Here is a 23,026-nt window from a genome sequence, read left to right on the forward strand (position 1 = left end):
TCCCAATTTGGAACCAGTCTGTTGTTCCATGTCCAGTCCTAACTGTTGCTTCTTGACCTGCATACAGGTTTCTCAGGAGGCAGGTGAGGTGGTTTGGCATTCCCATCTCTTTAAGGATTTTCCACAGTTTGTTGTGATCCACACAGTCAAAGGCTTTGGTGTAGTCAAAGCAGAAATAGATGTTTTTCTGAAACTCTCTTGCTTTTTCAATGATCCAACAGGATGTTGGCAATTTGATTTCTGGTTCCTCTGCCTTTTCTAAATCCAGCTTGAACATCTGGAATTTCATGGTTCACGTATTGTTGAAGTCTGGCTTGGAGAATTTTGAGCATTACTTTGCTAGCATGTGAGATGAGTGCAATTTACAGTAATTTGAACATTCTTTGGCATTGCCTTTCGTGATTGGAATGAAAACTGACCTTTTCCAGTCCTGTGGCCACTGCTGAGTTTCCCAAATTTGCTGGCATATTGAGTACAGCACTTTAACAGCATCATCTTTTAGGATTTGAAATAGCTCAAGTAGAATTCCATCACCTCCACTAGCTTTGTTTGTAGTGATGCTTCCTAAGTCCCACCTGACTTCCCATTCCAGGATGTCTGGCTCTAGGTGGTTGATCACAGCATTGTGGTTATCTGAGTCATGAATATCTTTTTAATATAGTTATGTGTATTCTTGCCACCTCTTCTTAATCTCTTTTGCTTCTGTTAGGCTCATACCATTTCTGGCCTTTACTGTGCCCATCTTTGCATGAAATGTTCCCTTAGTATCTAATTTTCTTGAAGAGATCCCTAGTCTTTTTCATTCCATTGTTTTCCTCTATTTCTTTGCATTGACCACTGAGGATGGCTTTCTTTTCTGTCCTTGCTATTCTTTGGAACTCTGCATTCAAATGGGTGTATCTTTCCTTTTCTCCTTTGCCTTTAGCTTCACTTCTTTTCTCAGCTATTTGTAAGGCCTCCTCAAACAACCATTTTGCCTTTTTGCATTTCTTTTTCTTTGAGATGGTCTAACCCTGCCTCCTATATAATGTCATGAATCTCCATCCACAGATCTTCAGGGACTCTATCAGATTTAATCCCTTGGATCTATATTCATCACCTCCACTGTATATTCATAAGGGATTTGATTTAGATCATACCTGAACGGACTAATGGTTTTCCCTACTTTCTTCAATTTAAGTCTGAATTTTTCAATAAAGAGCTCATGATCTGAGCCTTGTCAGCTCTCGGTCTTGTTTTTGCTGACTGTATAGAGCTTCTCCATCTTTGGCTGCAAAGCATATAATCAACCTGATTTCAGTTTTGACCATCTGGTGATGAACATGTGTATGTAGAGTCTTCTCTTGTGTTGTTGGGAGAGGGTGTTTGCTATGACCAGTGCTTTCTCTTGGTAAACCTGAGCCTTTGCCCTGCTTCAGTTTTTACTCCAAGACCAAACTTGGCTGTTACTCCAGGAATCTCTTGACTTCCTACTTTTGCACTCCAGTCCCCTATGATGAAAAGGACATCTTTTTTTGGGTGTTAGTTCTAGAAGGTCTTATAGGTCTTCATAGAACTGTTCAACCTCAGCTTCTTTGGCATTTGTGGTTGGGGCATAGACTTGGATTACTGTGATACTGAATGGTTTGCCTTGGAAAGGAACAGAAGGATCATTCTGTCGTCTTTGAGAGTAAATCCACGTACTGCATTTCGGACTCTTTGTTGACTATGAGGGCTACTCCATTTCTTCTAAGGGATTCTTGCCCACAGTAGTAGATATAATGGTCATCTGAATTAAATATGCCCATTCCAGTCCATTTTAGTTCACTGATTCCTAAAATGTGGATGTTCACTCTTGCCATCTTCTGTTGTGCCATCTTCTGTTTGACCACTTCCAATTTACCTTGATTTAAGGACCTAACATTCCAAGTTCTTATGCAATATTGTTCTTTACAGCATTGGACTTTACTTCCATCACCAGTCACATCCACAACTGGGCATTGTTTTCTCTTTGGCTATTTCTTCATTCTTTCTAGAATTATTTCTCCACTCTTCTACAGTAGCATATTGGGCACCTACCGACCTGGGGATTTCATCTTTCAGTGTCCTTTCTTTTTGCCTTTTCATACTGTTCATGGGGTTCTCAAGGCAAGAATACTGAAGTGGTTTACTATTCCTTTCTCCAGTGGACCACATTTTGCCAGAACTCTTCACCATGGCCCATCTGTCTTGGGTGGCCCAACAAGGCATGGCTCATAGTTTCATTGAGTTAGATAAGGCTGTGGTCCATTTGACCCATGTGGATCCACATGGATCCATACGTGATCCATTTGGTTCATGTGGTCCATGTGATCAGTTTGGTTAGTTTTGTGTGATTGTGGTTTTCATCTGTCTGCCCTCTGATGGATAAGGATAAGAGGCTTATGGAAGCTTCCTGACGGGATAGACTGGGGATGGGGGAAACTTATTCTGAGGGGTGGGGCCATGCTCAGTAAATCTTTAATCCAATTTTCTGTTGATGGGCAGGGCTGTGGTCCCTCTCTGTTGTTTGACCTGTAATGAAGAAAATGGCGACCTGCTTTAAAACGTCTGTGCACCCATAGGTGCACTCAGTGCCCCAGACCCTGCGGCAGGGCACTGCTGACCCACACCTCCGCTGGAGACTCCTGGACACTCACAGGCAAGTCTGGGTCCGTCTTTTGTGAGTTAACTGCTCCTTTCTCCTGGGTCCTGGTGTGCACAAGGTTTTGTTTGTGCCCTCCAAGATTCTGTTTCCGCAGTCCTGTGTAAATTCTGGTGGCTCTATGGTGGGGTTAATGGCGACCTCCTCCGAGAGGGCTTATGCCACACCCAGGTCTGTTGCATCCAAAGTCCCTGCCCCTGTGGCAGGGCACTGCAGACCCATACCTCCTCAGGAGACACTCAAACACTCAAAGGCAGGTCTGGCTCAGTCTCTGTGGGGTCTCCTGGTGTGCACAAGGTTTTGTTTCGCCCTCCGAGCATCTCTGGCGGGTATGGGTTTTGATTCTAAATGGGATTTCACTCCCCTTACAGTCTTGCTGGGGCTCCTCCTTTGCCCTTGGACGGGGGGTGTATTTTTTTGGTGGGACCCACCATTCTCCTGTTGATGGCTGTTCAGCAGCAAGTTGTAATTTTGGAGTTCTTGCAGAAGATGAGTGCATGTCCTTCTACTCTGCCATCTTGGACTCATTTCCAAGGGATGCAGGTTGGATTGAACCCATATCTCTTACATTTCTTGCATTGGCAGGCAGGTTCTTTACTGCTAGCACCAACTGGAAGCCCCAGATTAGGTTAATTTTCCCCTAAATCGACTTGTTGCTCTACCCTATTTTCACACTTGACCTTTTTTTTTTGTAGTTTACTTGTTTTAATACCTGTCTCTTCTATTACATTTCGAATTTGTGAGAACACGGATCTCAATTTTATCTCAGTTTTAAAGTCAGTTTTATTCATTGTTGCTGCTCCATCACATAGCAGGTACCTTGGACTTAATGAATGCTCAAGTTACCCCTAGTAAGCTTGTCATGGTTTCTCAGGGGTCAGGAGGTGACTCACCATAGCTTACAGGGAACACTGCAAGTCTCTTATCATATTCTTTTTCTGTCACCTGATCCAACAAAGGTCCGTCTAGTCAAGGCTATGGTTTTTCCAGTGGATGTGAGAGTTGGACTGTGAAGAAAGCTGAGCGCCAAAGAATTGATGCTTTTGAACTGTGGTGTTGAAGAAGACTCTTGAGAGTCCCTTGGACTGCAAGGAGATCCACCCAGTCCATTCTGAAGGAGATCAGCCCTGGGATTTCTTTGGAAGGAATGATGCTAAAGCTGAAACTCCAGTACTTTGGCCACCTCATGTGAAGAGTTGACTCATTGGAAAAGACTCTGATGCTGGGAGGGATTGGGGGCAGGAGGAGAAGGGGACGCCAGAGGATGAGATGGCTGGATGGCATCACTGACTCGATGGACATGAGTCTGGGTGAACTCCGGGAGTTGGTGATGGACAGGGAGGCCTGGTGTGCTGCGATTCATGGGGTTGAAGATTCGGACACGACTGAGCGACTGAACTGAACTGAACTGAACTGATCCTTCTTTTCCTCAAACAAATCCACACTTTCATCTTTAGAGCCTGTCTTAGTCTTTTGGGGCTGCTATAACAAAATGCCACAGAATGAGTAGCTTATAAATAACAGAAATTTATTTCTCAGTTCCAGAGACTGGAAAGTCCAAGATCAAGACATTTGCATCATCATGTTGTAGGGAGAGCTCTCTTCCTGATTCATAGTCAAAGCTCTGTTCTCTCATGGCAGAAGGGGCAAGGGAGATCTCTGGGGCCTCTTTTATAAGGGTACAAATCCCTCATGACCTAATCATGTACTAGAGGCCCCATCTCCTAATACCATCACCAAGGGCATTAGGTTTTCAACATAAATTTGGGGGAGAGGAGAAACAAACATTCAGTCTGTACCAGGGCCCTATGCTTAGGAAGGCTTCTCGTATGTGTGTGTGTTTGTGTGTGTGCGCGTGCTCTCAGTTGTGTCCAATTCTTTTTGACCCCATGGACTGTAACCCACCAGGCTCCTCTGTCCATGGAGTTTTCCAGGCAAGAATCCTGGAGTGGGTTGCCATTTCCTGATCCAGTAGATCTTCCCAACTCAGGGATCAAACCCACATTTCTGTGTCTCCTGAATTGGCAGGCAAATTCTTTACCACTGTGCCACCTGGGAAGCCCCATGCTTGGTTTAATGCTCCAATGTTGGGATCTTGTAATTGTTAGCAATTTTTGAACATGGGACCTTGCAAACTAAGTAATTGGTACTTCAGTGAAGTGATGAATATACAAAGTTATGGAACATACTCCTTTATCTCTTGTTAGTTCAAATATTTATTGATTGAATACTATGTTCTAAGGTAGCTAAGTACAGTGGGGGAGGGGGAGGGAAGCCATAGCCACTCCAGGCAGAGGAGGCCATAGGAGCAAAGGTTCTGAAGCTAGACATAGAATGAGATGTGGGTGGACGAAAGTTGCCTTGTTAAGGTCTTTCTCTTTAAGGTTGTTCTCTCCCTTCATGGTCCTAATGCCTTTTGTCAGCAACTCCCAACTAGCACAGATCCACAGTGCTTTGAATTACAGCGGGCACATTCACCCACAGACATTAATTGCCTAGGGGATGAGCATTGTGCTGGGTGCTGTAGGGAACACAGCTGCTGTCTTCTAGGAGTTTGCATTTCCTGGGAAAGGGAGATATAAGTAGTAAAGGGTAAACATGTTGAAGGCAGGTCTCCCTAGCACCTTGTTCAGTGCTCTGTGGGTATTGTTGTCTTGCATTATTTTGGATTTATAGACCAATACTGAAGTGAAAGAGGAGACTGAAAAAGTTGGCTTAAAGCTCAACATTCAGAAAACGAAGATCATGGCATCTGGTCCCATCACTTCATGGGAAATAGATGGGGAAACAGTGGAAACAGTGTCAGACTTTATTTTTCTGGGCTCCAAAATCACTGCAGATGGTGATTGCAGCCATGAAATTAAAAGATGCTTGCTCCTTGGAAGGAAAGTTATGACCATCCTAGACAGCATATTAAAAAGCAGAGAGATTACTTTGCCAACAAAGGTCCGTCTAGTCAAGGCTACGGTTTTTCCAGTGGTCATGTATGGATGTGAGAGTTGGACTATAAAGAAAGTTGAGCGCTGAAGAATTGATGGTTTTGAACTGTGGTGTTGGAGAAGACTCTTGAGAGTCCCTTGGACTGCAAGAAGATCCAACCAGTCCATCCTAAAGGAGATCAGTCCTGGGTGTTCATTGGAAGGACTGATGTTGAAGCTGAAACTCCAATACTTTGGCCACCTGATGTGAAGAGCTGACTCATTTGAAAAGACCCTGATGCTGGGAAAGATTGAGGGCAGGAGGAGAAGGGGACAACAGAGGATGAGATGGTTGGATGGCGTCACCGACTCGATGGACATGGGTTTGGGTGGACTCCGGGAGTTGGTGATGGATAGGGAGGCCTGGCGTGGTGCGGTTCATGGGGTCGCAAAGAGTTGGACACGACTGAGCGACTGAACTGACTGAAATCAACCGTGTTCATCATCCCATGATGGAGAAAAATGTCATTAGTGTTTTCTGTACCAGGCTGATAGTGAATATGTATTTTGTTTATCTTGTAGTTTTTGGGGGGGAACATTTACTAGGAAGTTAAGAAAGGAAGACAGGGAATAAAATTCCCTAAATGGCCAGAGGGATAGGGACAGATGCCAGGTCCTTCAAATTTGTGTGTGTGTGTGTGTGTGTGTGTGCGCGCGCGCGCAGGCGATTGGGGGCAATCTCTGGAGGGGACACCTCTGTGACAAGATTTTTGTCCTCCATCAGGATAGCTCTCGGTTACCCCATCTGTCAAGTGACAGATGGATTAGGTTATTTCTCGGAGGGCTTCCATCGCACATTATGAGGTCCCTAGAGTCGGATTCTAGCTCCACTTCGCCTCAAGCTACGGGGCCTCAGTTTCTCTTGCTGTGAAACTAGGAGCGGGGGCTAGAGCACTTTTTTTCAGAAGCCGGTCATTGAGGAACACCTGTGGCACTCCTCAGAGGAGCGTGCCCGGGACTCTGCGTTTCCTCGCCCGGTCCCTGGGGCACCAGCGAAGGGGTGGGGCCTGAGCCGGCCGCGCCCGGGTACTCACCTGTGCGCAGAGCGGTGACTCACCTGCTCTCCCCAGCTCGCGGGCTGTTCCAGGAGTGAGCGTTCCTCCTTCCTCTCGGGGGTGGGAGGGGTGTCACTCCCATCTTTGGTTACTAGTAGCCTGGGATGAAGTAACTCAGAGGTGAAGGGCGGAGAGCAAGAGGTCCTTTTAGGGGTCCGGGTGTGCCATTGCCAGCCTCTTTGGTCGAGGACTGGCCCCCAAAGGGAGAACTGGGAAAGCTGGGCGGCAGCGGGAGGCGCTGGGAAGAGCGCGCCGGAGGGAGGTGCTGGGAAGGGCGGGCGGGGCTCGGGCCGCGGGGCGGGGGCCGCGGGCGGGGGGCGGGCCGGGGGCGGGGGCGCCGGGCGGCCCATTTCCTCCTCCGAGCAGGACTGGGGGAGACAAAGCGACGGCCCGTCGGCTTCTGGCCTCTGGAATCTTCCGGCGCTCGCCCAGCTCGCCGCAGGTAATTGTCTTCGTGCGGGTGCGGGCTCCCCAGCCGTCCGAGGGGCTCCTCGAGTGGGCGGGCCGGGCGCGGTCACCTCAGCGACCTTCCCCTGAATCGGGCTTGAGGCCGGCGCCTGTGCGGCCTTCGGCCCGCTTCCCTGGCGGGGCCCCCGGCCTGGGCCCTGGCCCGGCGGGCGGGGCCGGCGCTTCCTGGCCTTCGGGAAGTTGAGGGGCCGCGGCGGCTGGAGCGGAGCGACTGGCGGACCCCGCGCTACCGCGGCGCTTCCTTTCTGGAAAGTTTCTCCGGGTGTCTAAACTTTGTTCAAGTGGGCTCGGTGCGCGCGCCAGACCCGCGCTGGGCCCCCGCGGCCGCCTTGCTTGCGGGGAAGAGTTGCTCGAGGTGCGGGTGGTTCCGGGAGTTGAGTTTTCCTCTGAAGTAAGTGTGGTTTGTGGTATCTGTGGTCGCACCCCTCCCCCACCACCGAAACTTCCAGGTCAGGTGGACGCGACATGGGCTGAGCCCGCAGCCCCGCATTGCCGGCCGGAGCAAATGGAAAGTTTGTGGCCCTTTCCCTGACACAGCCTGGCTGGGAATGGGCGCCACACCCGTGTGTGGACTTTTGGCGTGCACCGAATTAACCTTTGTTTTTGAAATTACTCTGACTTATTGTGCTGGTTAATTGAATACTTAATTCTGATTAGTCCTAGTTTTCACGAGTGGCGTTGGAATCTTTTTTTGTTAACTTTTAAAGGAGTGTGCTTGTGTGAAACACTTGTTGGAAAAAATATTGACTGAATGCCTAACCTTGGCTTGGCAGGAATGGCTTCCTAATAATGCGGGCGGCAGTTGGCTCAGATCCAGGACTCACACCCTCTTAATGTACCCCTGCGTCTTCGTAATACTTTGTGTGTGTGTGTGTGTGTGTGTATTGGACAAAACTTACAGTAATTTAGAATAGAGTAAGTTGTGTTAAGTCTCCAACCAAGTTAAGGACTTTTCTTGTTTATGGTGAAGGAAATGATTACATCATTGTATTGTTGCAACAGGATAGGCATTTCGATAAGAGGGTATTTTCTTTAGCAGTGATTTTTAAAGACGCTACAGGTGTTATGTTCCTTTAGGAAAGGATGAATTTAGAAATCACGTTAATTAGGATGTTATTTTGTTTTACAAGAGGAACGGGTTGAGAAGTTATCCAGAACCTCTGCCCAGTTATTTACTCTTTTTGAGTTTTACTAAGTGAAATATTTTTTTTATCCACTTTAATTTTAAGAAATGATATCTAACCCCAAGACCTCACACTGTAATAAGAAAGAGACACATACACCCCAGGTGTAGTACAAGAATGATGGCGTTTACTACCATAATAGTATTGATAAGAAGCTTGTGAATGGTCAGTCTTACATAATAATAATGATAAAAACTGGTGGAGACATGGAAAGGGGGCTAATGAGTTTTGTTTGGATAAGACCAGAATGCTTCCAGGGGAGGACAGCTTTTGAACTGGATGAAACAGGAGTAGGGTTTGGTTAGGAGGAAGCATAAAAGGGCAACGGAGTTTATGGAATTGTGATCTAAGTCTCTCCTGGTTTTCCTTTTACTCTTGGTTCTTGTTTCTCAGTCTGGGTTTTTGTTTTTGTATTTGTTTTGGTTTTACTTGTTCTTTTTTTTTTTTTTTTTTTACTTGTTGTTCTATGCACTCTTATCAAGGATTCTATCCAACGTATCTCGAAAGCCTTACATCATTGATGGGGTGTCACCCTCCTTTCATTAGTAACATCTCATTCCATACAGTGACTTAGAGATCAGGGGTGCCCTCTTCCTCTAAGTTGAGAATCACTTTTCTACATAGTCTTCCTGTCATCAAACTTAGGTTAAAAATCCAACACTGATGCTAAAGTGGAAGCTTCTTTTTTGAATTAGAAAGTCTCACTTGATCCATAGGGTCACTTGTGCACCAGAGAACTGCTTGGGTGTCCCAAGAGGCTTCTCAAACTCGAGGACCAAAATGAGATACCTTTTTCTTTTTTATACCTAAACCAGATGTGGAGATGGGCAGTAACTGGCAGAGTCCTGAGATTTCTTTGAAAAAGGGACAGTGTGAGACAGGATAGAGCTGGTTGTTGTGGTTTGTTTGCTGATGAAGATCTGCACAGAGGGAAGAGGGATCTCTGCTTGCCTGAAGGTCCTGAGACAGGAAAGAACTCCATGTGTTTAGAGACCTAAGAGAAGACTTGTGTAGCTTTAAGTTCTTTTAGAGTAGGGGGAAGGCCTCACATGAAATTGCCAGGAAACTCCAGATCACATGTTTGGATTTTCTTCTAAGAGTTGTAAGAAACCGTTGTAGTGAGTTTCATGGTCTGATTTCCTTTGTAAGATCACTTCTGCTAGTGCTTACAGGGCTTGTATTGTGTACAAATGGAAGTAGGGAGTTGAGCTAGGAAGATGGTGGGACTGAGAGTGGTGAGATAAAGGGAGCTGTATTTTGGAGAAATGAGATAAGTTTAACATATGAAATATGAATTGGACATGTTGTTTGCTCAGTGATGAACCCCCTCCCCCTTTGTATTCCATCATTTTTATCCTATTACAAGACTTTAAGCTAGCACTTTCCTTTTTGGTAGCAGATCTCTTCCACCAGGTGGTGTACTCCATTACACTATACCTTGTTATTGATATCGTTGTTTGTCTTTTCTGTTAGAAAGTGAGCCTTGATCTTTGGCATGGTATCTGGCCTGGAGAATAAAGAAAACATTAGATGCCCATTGAATGAAGGAGGAAGGAGTCTTTTCTTTATGGAATCTGGCTTGTGGGTGGAACTATGACAGATGAGCAACAGTCAGATAATGGAGGGCCTTGACTACCAAGTTGATACTTTGAGTGAATGATGACTATGTTCATTTCATTCTTACTCCTTTCCATCCAGCTGTAATCAGATGAAATCCTTTCCATTTTGTCTTCCTCTTGTAAGTTCTTGTTTTCCCTTCTCTCTGCTTCCACTCTAGATTAATTTTTGAACTATCAAAACTGCTTGTAGTTCTCTGGATAAATTGTCTTATACTTTATGTATATTTTAATATATTTATAGAAACCAAAATTACATTTTATATAATTTATATTTAGAAATTTCTATAATGTCTATTGGAGAAGGCAATGGCACCCCACTCGAGTACTCTTGCCTGGAAAATCCCATGGACGGAGGAGCCTGGTAGGCTGCAGTCCATGGGGTCGCTAAAAGGCAGACACGACTGAGCGACTTCACTTTGACTTTTTTCTTTCATGCATTGGAGAAGGAAATGGCAACCCACTCCAGTATTCTTGCCTGGAGAATCCCAGGGATGGCGGAGCCTTGGTGGGCTGCCGTCTATGGGGTCGCACAGAGTCGGACACGACTGAAGCGACTTAGCATAGCATAGCATAATTTCTATATATACATTTTTCTAAAGGACCTCTTGATGAAAGTGAAAGAGGAGAGTGAAAAAGTTGGCTTAAAGCCCAACATTCAGAAGACTAAGATCATGGCATTCGGTCCCATCACTTCATGGCAAATAGATGGGGAAACAGTGGAAACAGTGAGGGACTTTTTTTGGGGAGTCTGGTATGCTGCAGTCCATGGGGTCGCTAAGAGTTGGACAGGACTGAGCGGCTTCACTTTCACGCATTGGAGAAGGAAATGGCAACCCACTCCAGTGTTCTTGCCTGGAGAATCCCAGGGACGGGGGAGCCTGGCGGGCTGCTGTCTGTGGGGTCGGACAGAGTTGAACACGACTGACGCGACTTAGCAGCAGCTTAATGAATTGAGTGAACACCACCATGTCCACCACCCAGATCAAGAAACAGAAAATTACTAGTACTCTAGAAATCCCTTTGCAGTCGCTACCCATTCCTCCTCTCCCTTCAGTTTTTATGATCTGAGAATTTGGAACATTATTGTTGCTCTATAAACATCTGCTAAAGTTAACTGAATTTCTTACTGTTTTCCCCTCCACCATTCAGTCTTTTACATACAAGCGATACTTATTCTTTTGGGGAGATACACTGCTGTCTTGTTGCTGCACTAGTCAGAATTTTAGATTGGCATTTAACACCTTCTGAGTCCTTACTTTTTCAGCCTTATCTTCTATTGTGAATTGTTGCTATATGTCTCTGCATCTGCCAGGCATTTGTTCTGGAATGCTCAGTCCTTCTCTTGACACAAATGCTATCTATCTGATCGATATGCCTCTTCTGTTGAGACATTGATCATTGTTGTTGAAAGTGATCTTTAACTTACTGGAAATTCTGAAATTTGCACCTGATTATGACATTCTCATTATCTTTTAAAAATATACATAACAAGATGTACAATTTAAATTATCTTTATGTGTACACTTCAGTGGCATTAAGTACATTCACTTTGTTGTGTAACCACTGTCACTGTCCCTATCCAGAAAAAATTTTCATTGTCCTAAACTGAAGCTCCATAACCGTGAAACAATAACTTTCCATTTCCTCTCGCCCTCTGGCCCACTGGCAACCTCCATTGTACTTTCTGTCTCTGAATTTGACTGTATTAATACCTGGCTTGTTTAACTTAGCATAATGCTTTCAAGTTTTACCCATGTTGTCAGTATATCCTTCTTTTTAAGGGTTGAGTACTCCATTATCCATTCATCTGTTGATGAACACTTGGGTTGCCTCCACATTTTGGCCACTGTGGATTATGCTCCTGTGAACACAGGTATGCAAATACGTGTTTGTGTTCCTGCTTTCATCTCTTTTGGATATATACCTAGAAATGGAATTTCTAGTTCATTTGGTATGGTAATTCTGTGCTTAAATTTTTGAGGATCTGCCATACCGTTTTCTACAGTAGGTGTGTTATTTTATATTCATAACAGTAATGTGTAAGTGTTCCATGTTCTCCACATTTTCATCAACACTTGTTAATTTCTATTTTTAATTTTTACAAAGATTTGTTTACTTTTTAATAAGTTATCCTGATAGATGTGAGTTGATGTTTCATTGTGGTTTTGATTTGTATTTCTCTAATGTTTAGTGATGTTGACTGTTTTTCATGTGGTTATTGGCTATTTGTGTATTTTCTTGGAAGAAATCTCTGTTCAACTCCTTTGCCCATTTTAATTGTTTGGGTTTTTTGTTGTTAAGGTATAGGATTTCTTAGTATCTTCTGGCTGTTAATCCTTTATTAGATACAGGACTTGAAATATTTTCTCTCAGTTTTACCCTGTTGGTATGTCCTTTAGTGTTCAAAAGTTTTAAATTTTGATCAAGTCCAGTTTATCTATTTTGTTGTTGTTGTTGTTGTTCCTCGTGCATTTGGTGTCTTCTAAGAAATCATTGCCAACTCCGTTGTCATAGAGCTTTTCTCTGTGTCTCCCCCTGCACCCCTTCCTCAGCTGAGCTGTGACTTCTTTGAGGACAGGAGATAAAGTTTTTTATTGTGACCTCTTTACAGTAAGCACATAGTGAGGAAGGAAAACTTACGAAGAGAATTTTTTTTTTAATGTAATTCTTAAAATATCATAACAAACAGTAATTGTATGACAGGGTATTTTCTGCTGTTGCTAATTTGTATTGATTATGTGTCTGTTACCTGATTTATGGTGATAACCTGCTTGTAGTGAAAGTCACTCAGTCATGTCCGACTCTTTGCAACGCCATGGACTATAACCTACCGGGTTCCTCTGTCCACGGAATTTTCCAGGCAAGAATACTGGAGTGGGTTGCCATTTCCTTCTCCGGGGATCTTCCCAACCCAGGGATCGAACCCTGGTCTCCCACGTTGTAGGCAGATGCTTTACTGTCTGAGCTACCAGGGAAGTCAACTGCTTTTAGGGGTTTTTAATCTTAATGGATCTCAGCTGGAGAATCTGAACTTTGTCATCTGTGTAATAAGTGTGATGAACTTATGGGATAATTTGGGCTTCCTTATTGGGTTAGATGGTAAAGAATCTGTCTGCAATGCGAGAGACCTGGGTTTGATCCCTGGGTTGGAAGATCCTCTGGAGAAGGGAACGGCTACCCACTCCAGTATTCTAGCCGGGAGAATTCTGTGGACAAAGGAGCCTGGCAGGCTACAGTCTGTGGGTTCGCAAAGAGTTGGGCAGAACTGAGCGACTTTCACTTTCATAAAGGATATTTATTTTTAATGTCTGATGTGATAAAATGCTAATTTATTATTTTACTTATGGAGTGCTGTTATTTACATAGCACTGAGTTGCTGATTTACCTTCCTAAAGGCTCTTGTGGACCATAAATTCTTTTGCTACATGATGAGTTCCTTCAAGGCCATTACATTCTTTCGCATTTTTCAGTCTTTTGTGATACCTGACTCATGTCTAATATGAGTAGGTATGCTATATATAGGATTTGCCAGATTGATATGGGGGTGGAAGCAGCTTGGCTTTACATCCAGTTTTTTTTTTTTTTTTTAAACGTTTTATTTTTATTTATTTGACTGTTAGTTGCGGCACACGGGATCTTTAGTTGTGGCATATGGCACATTCCCTGACCAGGGATCAAACCCAGCTCCCTGCATTGGAAGAATAGGGTCTTAGCCACTGGACTGCCAAGGAAGTCCCTATATCCAGTTTTTTTTTTTTTTTTTTTTAAATAAAACCACCACTCATTTTTATCACCTAGGGATAAACACTATTAACATTTTGGTGTACATCCTCTGATATTTTTTCTAAGAGTGTATTGACTATAACTTTTATAAAAACTAGATTTTTACTTTATTTGCTCTTGTCCATTTATCATACTTGAACATTTCCCCTGTTAATAGCATTAAGATTAACCTTTATTTTATGTACCACTGAGAAAAAATAAGGGCTTCCCAGGTGGCTCAGTGGTAAAGAATCCGCCTGCCAGTGCAGGAGACCTAGGAAATGTGGATTCTATCCCTGGGTTGGGAAGATTCCCCTGGAGTAGGAAATGGCAACCCACTCCAGTATTCTTGCCTGAAAAATCCTATGGACAGAGGAGCCTGACAGGCTTCAGCCCATAGGGTCGAAGGGACTTGGACATGACTGAGCCCACACACAAGAAGTAAACACTACTAAATACACTAGGAACTACCATCATTTTTAGAACACATCCAAAGTTTAGAGACTTAAAGATGTGAAATATGTATGCTTTAGAATTGATGAAATATGTTAATCTCACAGTGTTAACATAGCATGTTAATGATCCCCTACTGTTCCAACATAGCTTCTTTAATCAGTCCTCTGTTGGACATTTAGCTTGCTTCCAGAGTTGCTTTAATTTGCAGCTGAATCTTCTGCCTGTCCTGACATCTTAAGGGAAACTTCTTTTTTTTGGGCGAGTGTGGAGGCGGGGAACTTCTTAGGAGTGGAATTCCCCAGGGAAAGATTTGCTACTCTTAAAAGAATTTTTTTTTTTTTAAACTAAAGTTATTAAATATATATAACGTAAAGTTTACCATTTCACTATTTTTGAGCATTAAGTGCGTTTACATCATCCCCATCCGTTTTCAGAACTTTTCCATCATTCTGAACAGGATCTTTACTTACTTAGCAGCAACTCCCCATCCTGCTCTCTTCCCAGTTCCTGGTAACTTCTTTTCTATTTTATTTATCAGTTTGCCTATTCTAGGTACCTCATATAAATGGAATCATATATTTGCCTTATTGAGGACAACAGCAACATTATTTTATATATATTCCAGTTAGCTTATCTGTTCAATTGTTAATGAACATTTGGATAGTTCTACTGTGAATAGTATACTGCTGTGAACATGGTTCAAATATCTCTGAGACACTGCTTTCAGTTCTTTTGAGTATATACCCAGAAGTGGAATTGCTGGATTATATGGTAAGTTTATTTTTAACTCTTTGAAGTACTGCCATACTGTTTTCCACAGTGACTGTACCATTTCGCATTCCAACCAGCCGGGCACAGAAGTTCTAATTTTTTTCCATATCTTTACCAACACTTTTTTTTCCCTGTTTTATTTTGTTTTGATAGTAGCCATCCTAATGAATGTGAGATGGTTATCTCATAGTTTTGATGTGTATTCCCCAAATGATTAGTGATACTGAGTATATTTTCATGGGTTTATTGGCCATTTGTATATCATCTCTGGAGAAATGTCTAGTATTTTGCACATCATTGAAAGCATCACTACGAACAAAGCTAGTGGAGGTGATGGAATTCCAGTTGAGCTATTTCAAATCCTGAAAGATGATGCTGTGAAAGTGCTGCACTCAATATGCCAGCAAATTTGGAAAACTCAGCAGTGGCCACAGGACTGGAAAAGGTCAGTTTTCATTCCAATCCCAAAGAAAGGCAATGCCAAAGAATGCTCAAACTACCGCACGGTTGCACTCATCTCACATGCTAGTAAAGTAATGCTCAAAATTCTCCGAGCCAGGCTTTAGCAATACGTGAACCGTGAACTTCCTGATGTTCAGGCTGGTTTTAGAAAAGGCAGAGGAACCAGAGATCAAATTGCCAACATCTGCTGGATCATGGAAAAAGCAAGGGAGTTCCAGAAAAACATCTATTTCTGCTTTATTGACTATGCCAAAGCCTTTGGCTGTGTGGATCACAATAAATTGTGGAAAATTGTGAAAGAGATGGGAATACCAGACCACCTGACCTGCCTCTTGAGAAATTTGTATGCAGGTCAGGAAGCAACAGTTAGAACTGGACATGGAACAACAGACTGGTTCCAAATAGGAAAAGGAGTACATCAAGGCTGTATATTGTCACCCTGCTTATTTAACTTCTTTGCAGAGTACATCATGAGAAACGCTGGACTGGAAGAAACACAAGTTGGAATCAAGACTGCCAGGAGAAATATCAATCACCTCAGATATGCAGATGACACCACCCTTAGGGCAGAAAGTGAAGAGGAGCTCAAAAGCCTCTTGATGAAAGTGAAAGTGGAGAGTGAAAAAGTTGGCTTAAAGCTCAACATTCAGAAAACGAAAGATCATGACATCCGGTCCCATCACTTCATGGGAAATAGATGGGGAAACAGTGGAAACAGTGTCAGACTTTATTTTTGGGGATTCCAAAATCACTGCAGATGGTGACTGCAGCCATGAAATTAGAAGACGCTTACTCCTTGGAAGGAAAGTTATGACCAACCTAGATAGCATATTGAAAAGCAGAAACATTACTTTGCCAACAAACGTCCGTCTAGTCAAGGCTATGGCTTTTCCTGTGGTCATGTATGGATGTGAGAGTTGGACTGTGGAGAAGGCTGAGCACCGAAGAATTGATGCTTTTGAACTGTGGTGTTGGAGAAGACTCTTGAGAGTCCCTTGGACTGCAAGGAGATCCAACCAGTCCATTCTAAAGGAGATCAGCCCTGGGATTTCTTTGGAAGGAATGACGCTGAAGCTGAAACTCCAGTACTTTGGCCACCTCATGCGAAGAGTTGACTCATTGGAAAAGACTCTGATGCTGGGAGGGATTGGGGGCAGGAGGAAAAGGGGACAACAGAGGATGAGATGGCTGGATAGCATCACTGACTCGATGGACGTGAGTCTGAGTGAACTCTGGGAGTTGATGATGGACAGGGAGGCCTGGCGTGCTGTGATTCATATGGTCGCAAAGAGTCGGACACAACTGAGCGACTGAACTGAACTGAGGGGTGGTTTTTTTTTTTGGTTGTTGAGTTTTAGTTCTCTATATTCTGGGTATTAATCTCTTATCACATGTGTGTTTTGCAGTTATTTTCTTTTGTTGTCTGGATTGCCTTTTCACTCTTGGTAGTGTCCTTTTATATACCAGTTTTTATTTTAAGTTCAGTTTTTTTTTTCTATTGTTACTTGTGTCTTTGATGTCATATCCAAGAAAGCATTACCAAATCCAGTGTCATAAATCTTTTGCCCTGTGATTCTTCTCTAAAGTTTTATAGTTTTAGCTCTTAGGTTTAGGTGTTTGATCCATTTTGAGTTAATTACTAAATACTGTAGAAGGTAGAGTCTAACTTGATTGTTTTACATGTGGATATCCAGTTTTCTCAGCCCTACTTACTGAAAAGACCATCCTTTCCTCTTTGAATGGTCTTGACATCCTTGCTGAAAATCATTTGACTGTCAGAGGGTTTGTTTCTGGGCTCTTCATTTTGTTCTGTTGATCTCTTAGTCTTTAAATGGTACTTTATGCCAACACCACATCATTGTTTACTGTAATTTTGCAGTAAGTTGATGCCAAATTTGATCTTGAAGTAAATTTTTGTACATTTATCTTGTGTGGTTTAGTTCAATGTGTGTGCTGTTGTGAAAATAACATTCTTTTAACTGTTCTGTCTCTTGATTTTGGAGGTGATTACACAACTGTGAATATTTCAAAAGCTGTAGAATAGGAAACTGAAGTGAATTTACTGCATATAAAAAAGAAAAACAGGTAAAAATAAACTCATTAAAAAAATCTGTATTTTGAAAGTTTGACCTTCCATATAAACACATAGTGAAAAACATGAAATCAATTATCCTTTATGCTTTCCAGCCCAATTAAGTTTTTTTCTCTTGAGTGACTTTGAAGCCATACCCTTAGAAATCTTTAAGCAATTTTGGTTATACTTTATGTGTTGGAGGATTTAAGTCTTATTAGTACCTTCTGTTTTCTCTTAAGAAAAAAAGTTAAATACACCAGGCATTGTAGAGAGTCTTACAAAGCATCAGTTACTGAAATTTGTCCAGGTGCCAGTATGCTTGCTTTGAGACGGTGAGAATGTTGTTTGTTTCTTATGCACTGTGGTGATTGACTCAGCCCCCATGTTGTGGGCCTGGGCTGAATGGGCTGAACAGGGTGGTGAGGTGAACAATCTGGCCTGATTTACCCTGTTTCATGCTGTTTTTGCTCACTTGCAAGAGCAGTGTACTAAATTTGTCCATTATTGAAAGTTCAGAGTGTGCAGAAATAACTGCTTCAAAATAAAACTTCAGCATTGCCCTTTCTCTGTTGGAGCTTCCAAATGTTCATTTTCCCCTTTAGTTTTTTTTTTTTTTTTTTTCTTTCTTTCTAATAACAAACTTTCTCCATGTGTAAGCATACCCCCTACCCCATTTCTAATGGAGCTTGAAATGAGCATGCATTTCTGTTTACTTGTTGATGGACTGTCATCTTTCAAGCCCCCTTTTGATTGGGATTTAATTTGTGCTTTTTCACTGGCTACAAGTTTGGAGCAGTGCATTTAAGGCAAATACAGTTAGAAAGGCAACTTTGAGTGTTTTTCTGAATATTTGTAGCAAAGATTTGATCGTTTGGAACAAGTATTGTATGAGTAGTGTGATTAGATTTTAAAATTTCTTGTCTATTCAGTGTTCCCATTGTAGTAAAAGAAGAGGGGGAATTATATTGTGGAAGTTATTTTCATCTGTAAGAGTTTTTGAAAAAAGACTTCAAGAGCTTTACTGAAGAAAAAAATGTAATATTTCTGTTATATTTTTTTCTCTTTTGGTTCTCTTTTGTGTTAAATTTTTGTGATGAAATAATTTAATCCAATTTAATCTTAGTGTTAAATAACTGATGTTATTCCTTAATTGCTAATTTAAAGAGTAGTTCTTTTCTGGATTACTTCATTTTGGCTCTTCTACTTCATTATATTGAGCTGTGGATTACTTTCTTTCTCTTGCTCTGAGATTTCATTGTTAAATACTGTCATAAACAAGTGGAACATCAATTATATTTTGAAAATGTTCTGTTGCTATGGTTTATTTTGTTAGTATTAGACATTATAAATTGAGGAGTAAGTTGGAAGCCTGGTTAATTACCAGATTACATAATCTTGTACTGGTTTATTAGCCAGGATAAAGTGCAGGCTGTTCTTGAAACTGAAAGTGTGGTCCTAACTCAGAAAACGCATTCACAGTGGCCCATTTCAAGTTACATGAAGGATAGGAGCCTTTGCTAATGGTCCATTTGCCCTGTGCAGCACCGATACATACTTTGTTTCCCAGCAAAGATGCATTGTTAACTAGTCCCTCATGATATGTTGAATATTTCATTATGTTAAATATTTCAATATTAATCTAGACTGTTAATCATGGTTTATGAAAAATGATAGTGCACTGAGTAAGGCAGAGCTGTGAGGGTAAGTTACTATTATTGATGAGTCAGTGTTCATGGGGATTTTCTGTTCCTGGGGATCTCTAAATTGGCAAAGTTTTCTTAAAATTATCTGTTACCATTTTCTTGCTTCCTTGGACCTGGGGTCATCATGTTCTCAGAAAAGCTCTGGACTGACTTTGAAGTGTATCTTTAGAAACCTGTCATTTTGCACAGAAGTGGGAAAGTGAAATGTGAGCTTGATCCCTTGGGAGGAAAGGAAAAAATTCAAGGAAATGGAGTATGGCAACCCTTGAGAGAAATTTAAACTTATTTGGAGTCACTAAGACCAGTGGAAAAGGTGGTATTTTTGAGGTATCTTTATTGAGTTAAAGTCTAAGGCTATATTTGCTGTATCTCAGCTTCAAGGAAGGGTTCAGTTAAAAACAGTGCATTTATTAAGCCTGACTTTAAAAGCAGGTGCTAGGGAAGATGTTAAGAATGTGCAAGTGGTACTTCCTTGCAGGGGACACAGGTTTCATCCTTCTTAGGGGAAATGATCCTACAGGCTGTGTGGTGTGCCCAAAAGAAAAAAAAAGTGTGTAAGTCACCATTGCTAAACTCAAGAAGTTTACAAACTAATGACATTTACTTTGGTAATATCTGTACCTGTTTTGCTAAAGTATTACAGGAGAGAGAGAGTTCTTAATTCTTTCTACATGTGTCAGTGTTACTAGGTGAAATCTTAAAACAGTTAAGCCAATTCAGTTAATCATTTATAGAATTGTTAGATGAAAGTTACCGTGCTCACAAAAGGCATGGTCCCTGTGCTCAAAGGAGCTGTCAGCTTTATGGGAGACCGACACACTGCTATCATGCTATGCAGCAAGTGCTGTAATAGAGATGCTTGTAAAATGATAGGGGAACCAGAAAAGAGGGAACAGCTCTTAGAAGCGGAGGACATCTGTGTGAGCCTTGAAGGAAGATGGAAGAATTTGAAGGTCTGCCCTGAGCAGAGGATCCGGGTTACACAAAGATCTGGAGACATGCACTCCCTGGAGAAGAGTTTGGAGTGCAGGCAGGTGATGAGGTTGACAGACCAATGTGAGTAAGGTTGGTTTGTTGGAGTTTCAGCTTTATACTGTCTTTGGCTGGGGAAGCAATCTTGTGTTTTTTTCAGAGGAAGTTGATTCCATGGTGATGATAACTGTCTGGGGCTATCTGGAGAATGATTGGAAATGAGAACATTCCTGAAAACAGGGAGGGTAAGTAAAGTAAGGTGCAAGGAGGGGAAGGAAGAGGAAGAAACGGGCCTAGTTAGGTAGAGCTTTGGTCAGTGGAGATGAGGAGAACCAGAGGGAGAGTAGATGAGGAGGAAAATGCTTGGCTCTGGCCTTGTGGGTTTTGAGGAATTGAACTCTCCAGTGTGGGTGTGAAGGCCTTTAGACTGGGGAAGTGCTGCTGGCCAGGATGGTACTGGCTTTTGGTTTTTAATATGGTTATTGTGGGAGGGGGGCGGTTTGCCTTTTATCTTTGTGTTTCTTTGGTGGGGGGTGCTTTTCAGGATTTCTCAAGTAATATAAATAGTAAGAATAAAATTGTATTTTTAAGTTAAGATAATCTCTGATGCCTTCTTAATTGCTTTGCTTATCTTTCAGCCTTATCTTCTGACATTTCACTAATATTTTTCCTTCACACCTGTGGTTCTTGGAAGATGCCAAAGGCCTTTGGTCCCTTTGCACAACCTGAAACAACTGCCCTCCCTCCTAGGACAGCGGATCCTCAGTGATGACTCTCCCCATTGGGGATTCCCTCCCGGGTGCTCCTCTTGCACCAGTGGATTGCTTTATGACTTTATACTTTCTGTTGTATTATAAACTGTTTTTCTTTCTAGACTGTGAGCATTTCCCTCAACTTTCTTTTTTTGAAATTCTTCAAATGTACAGAAAAGTCAAAAGTAATACAATGAGTACTTGATTCTTCAGTTCATCTAGTTTCATCAGTTGCTAACATTTTTCAGATTTCCTCCATTACTGTATATAAGTTTTTTATCTGAGGCATTTGAAAATAAACTGCAGATACCAAGTATTTCACCCTTATGTTTTTTAGCATGTAACTCCTCTAAGAGTAAGGACATTGCCTTACTTAACTAGCTATAATATATAAGAAATTTTACTTCGATATAGTAACATGATCACTTTTAAAGAGTAGTCCAGAGCCAATGTCTGCCGGCCCTGGGAACTTGTGAGAAATGTGGACTCTTAAATATCACCCTAGACCTACGGATGCAGAATTTGCCTTTAACAAGATTCCTAGAAGTCCTGATCTCCTGTACAAACCATATTCATGTTAAATCCCACCAGTTGTCCCAGTGATGTCCTTCTTAGTGTGTTTTTTTTAATGCAAGAATCAATAAAAGATCCTGTACTGAATTTAGTTGTTGTATTCCTTTGGTTTTGTCAGTCTTTTTATTTTTTCTATGACTGACACTTTTGGAGAGTTTAGGCCAATTGTAGAGAATGTCTACAGTTTGGATTTGTCTCATTGTTTCCACTTGTGGCAAGAACAGTACATATGTGATGATGTACCTTTCTCAGCATTGAAATGATTGTCAGGTTGTTCCACCTGTGGTGAGGCTAATAAGTTTAAACACTTGTGATTAAGTGGCATCTGCCAGATAGCTCCATTGTAAAGGCACATTTTTTCTTTTATACTTACTAATTGATTGCTGTGATTGCTATGATGATCTGGTAGTGGTTTCTGATTAGTCTTTGTGTCCCTGACACCTAGCAGGATCCTCAGAATGTGTAATTGGTCAGTCATTGACAAATGAATGGTAACCAAATCATCAAAGGTATATGCTACAAGTTTTAGAGACATTTCTTTTTTTTTTCCTCAGTTCTTTCTCACTCAGTACTTCCTCTAGTCAAGTTTGGGCATCTTGTCTCCTGGCTCTCTAAGAAAAGTATAGTCTTCTTATTCCTGTGTAGCTTCTCAGCTGGGTGAGAAGTTTCTCTGCCTTTTAGTCCCATTGTTGTGAAACAAAACCCTCTTTTCCCTTTTGTCTCTGTTTTCTTGAGCTTCCAGTCCAGATGCTGGCTTCATCTTTGTTTTTCAGACCGTCCAGTCTCTTATGGGAAAAGGGACTTCCTGTGCATCCATAATCAGTTATCTGTTGTGAGGGCTTGGTGCAGTTTTCTCTTAAACACTTGCATTGTTAATGGTCTCAACCATGTGGAATGGAAGCTGAGTAAATGGACATAGCTATCCGGCCCACAGTGCAGTTATTCCAGCAGCTCTGGAGCTTGTTTCTGTTGTTCTCTTCATTTGATCTCTTACTTCTTCTCTATGCTCCAGGCACACTGATCACTTCTTTCTCTAAGTCCTGGGAGATTCTGTCTTATCTCTGTTACCTCTGTGTTCAATGCTCCTCCCCCAAATAATTCACTTGATTGGCTCTTTATTGACTTTCAGCTCAAGTGTTATCCAGATAGAAAGGTCCTGGAAGGATCCTACCTCATTTCATTACCATTACCCTGCTTAATTTTCTTTCTAGCACAGATACTGTTTTGTTTACTTACTTATGCTGTTACTACAGTGTAGTTTCATGAAGACTTTTTTTTTTTTTTGTCTTGAATAGTGTCTGTGCAGAGAAGGCAGTAAAATATTTGATTAAGTGACTAGTGGACCAACCATTGTTTTTTTAGGTTTACCTTTTGTCCTTTGCTTAGTGCTTTTGGTAATCATTGTGTTTCCTGTGTTACCCTATTACCTTCAGTACTCTAGAGAAGATAAGAAAATGAGAGTGATGGTATGTTTTATTATGATTAAAAATAATTATAACCTTTAGCAGTAATAAAATCATCATAATATTACAACA

General features: G+C 41.9%; 1 protein-coding gene across 2 annotated transcripts in view; it reads left to right on the forward strand.

Moving 5' to 3' along the window:
• The first annotated feature begins 7,012 nt into the window (after positions 1 to 7,012).
• Positions 7,013 to 23,026, forward strand: part of CTNNA1 (catenin alpha 1) — a 179,525-nt gene continuing 163,511 nt past the window's right edge. Inside the window, exon 1 of one of the 2 annotated variants that reach the window (XM_070374415.1) lies at positions 7,013 to 7,137. The gene's annotated coding sequence lies outside the window, so the exon portion shown is untranslated. Of the gene's footprint in view, positions 7,138 to 7,354; positions 7,555 to 23,026 lie in introns of those variants that run through there. The other variant, XM_070374416.1, reaches the window with a different exon arrangement.

Source organism: Bos mutus, chromosome 7, assembly GCF_027580195.1.
Source record: "Bos mutus isolate GX-2022 chromosome 7, NWIPB_WYAK_1.1, whole genome shotgun sequence".
NCBI lineage: Eukaryota > Metazoa > Chordata > Mammalia > Artiodactyla > Bovidae > Bos > Bos mutus.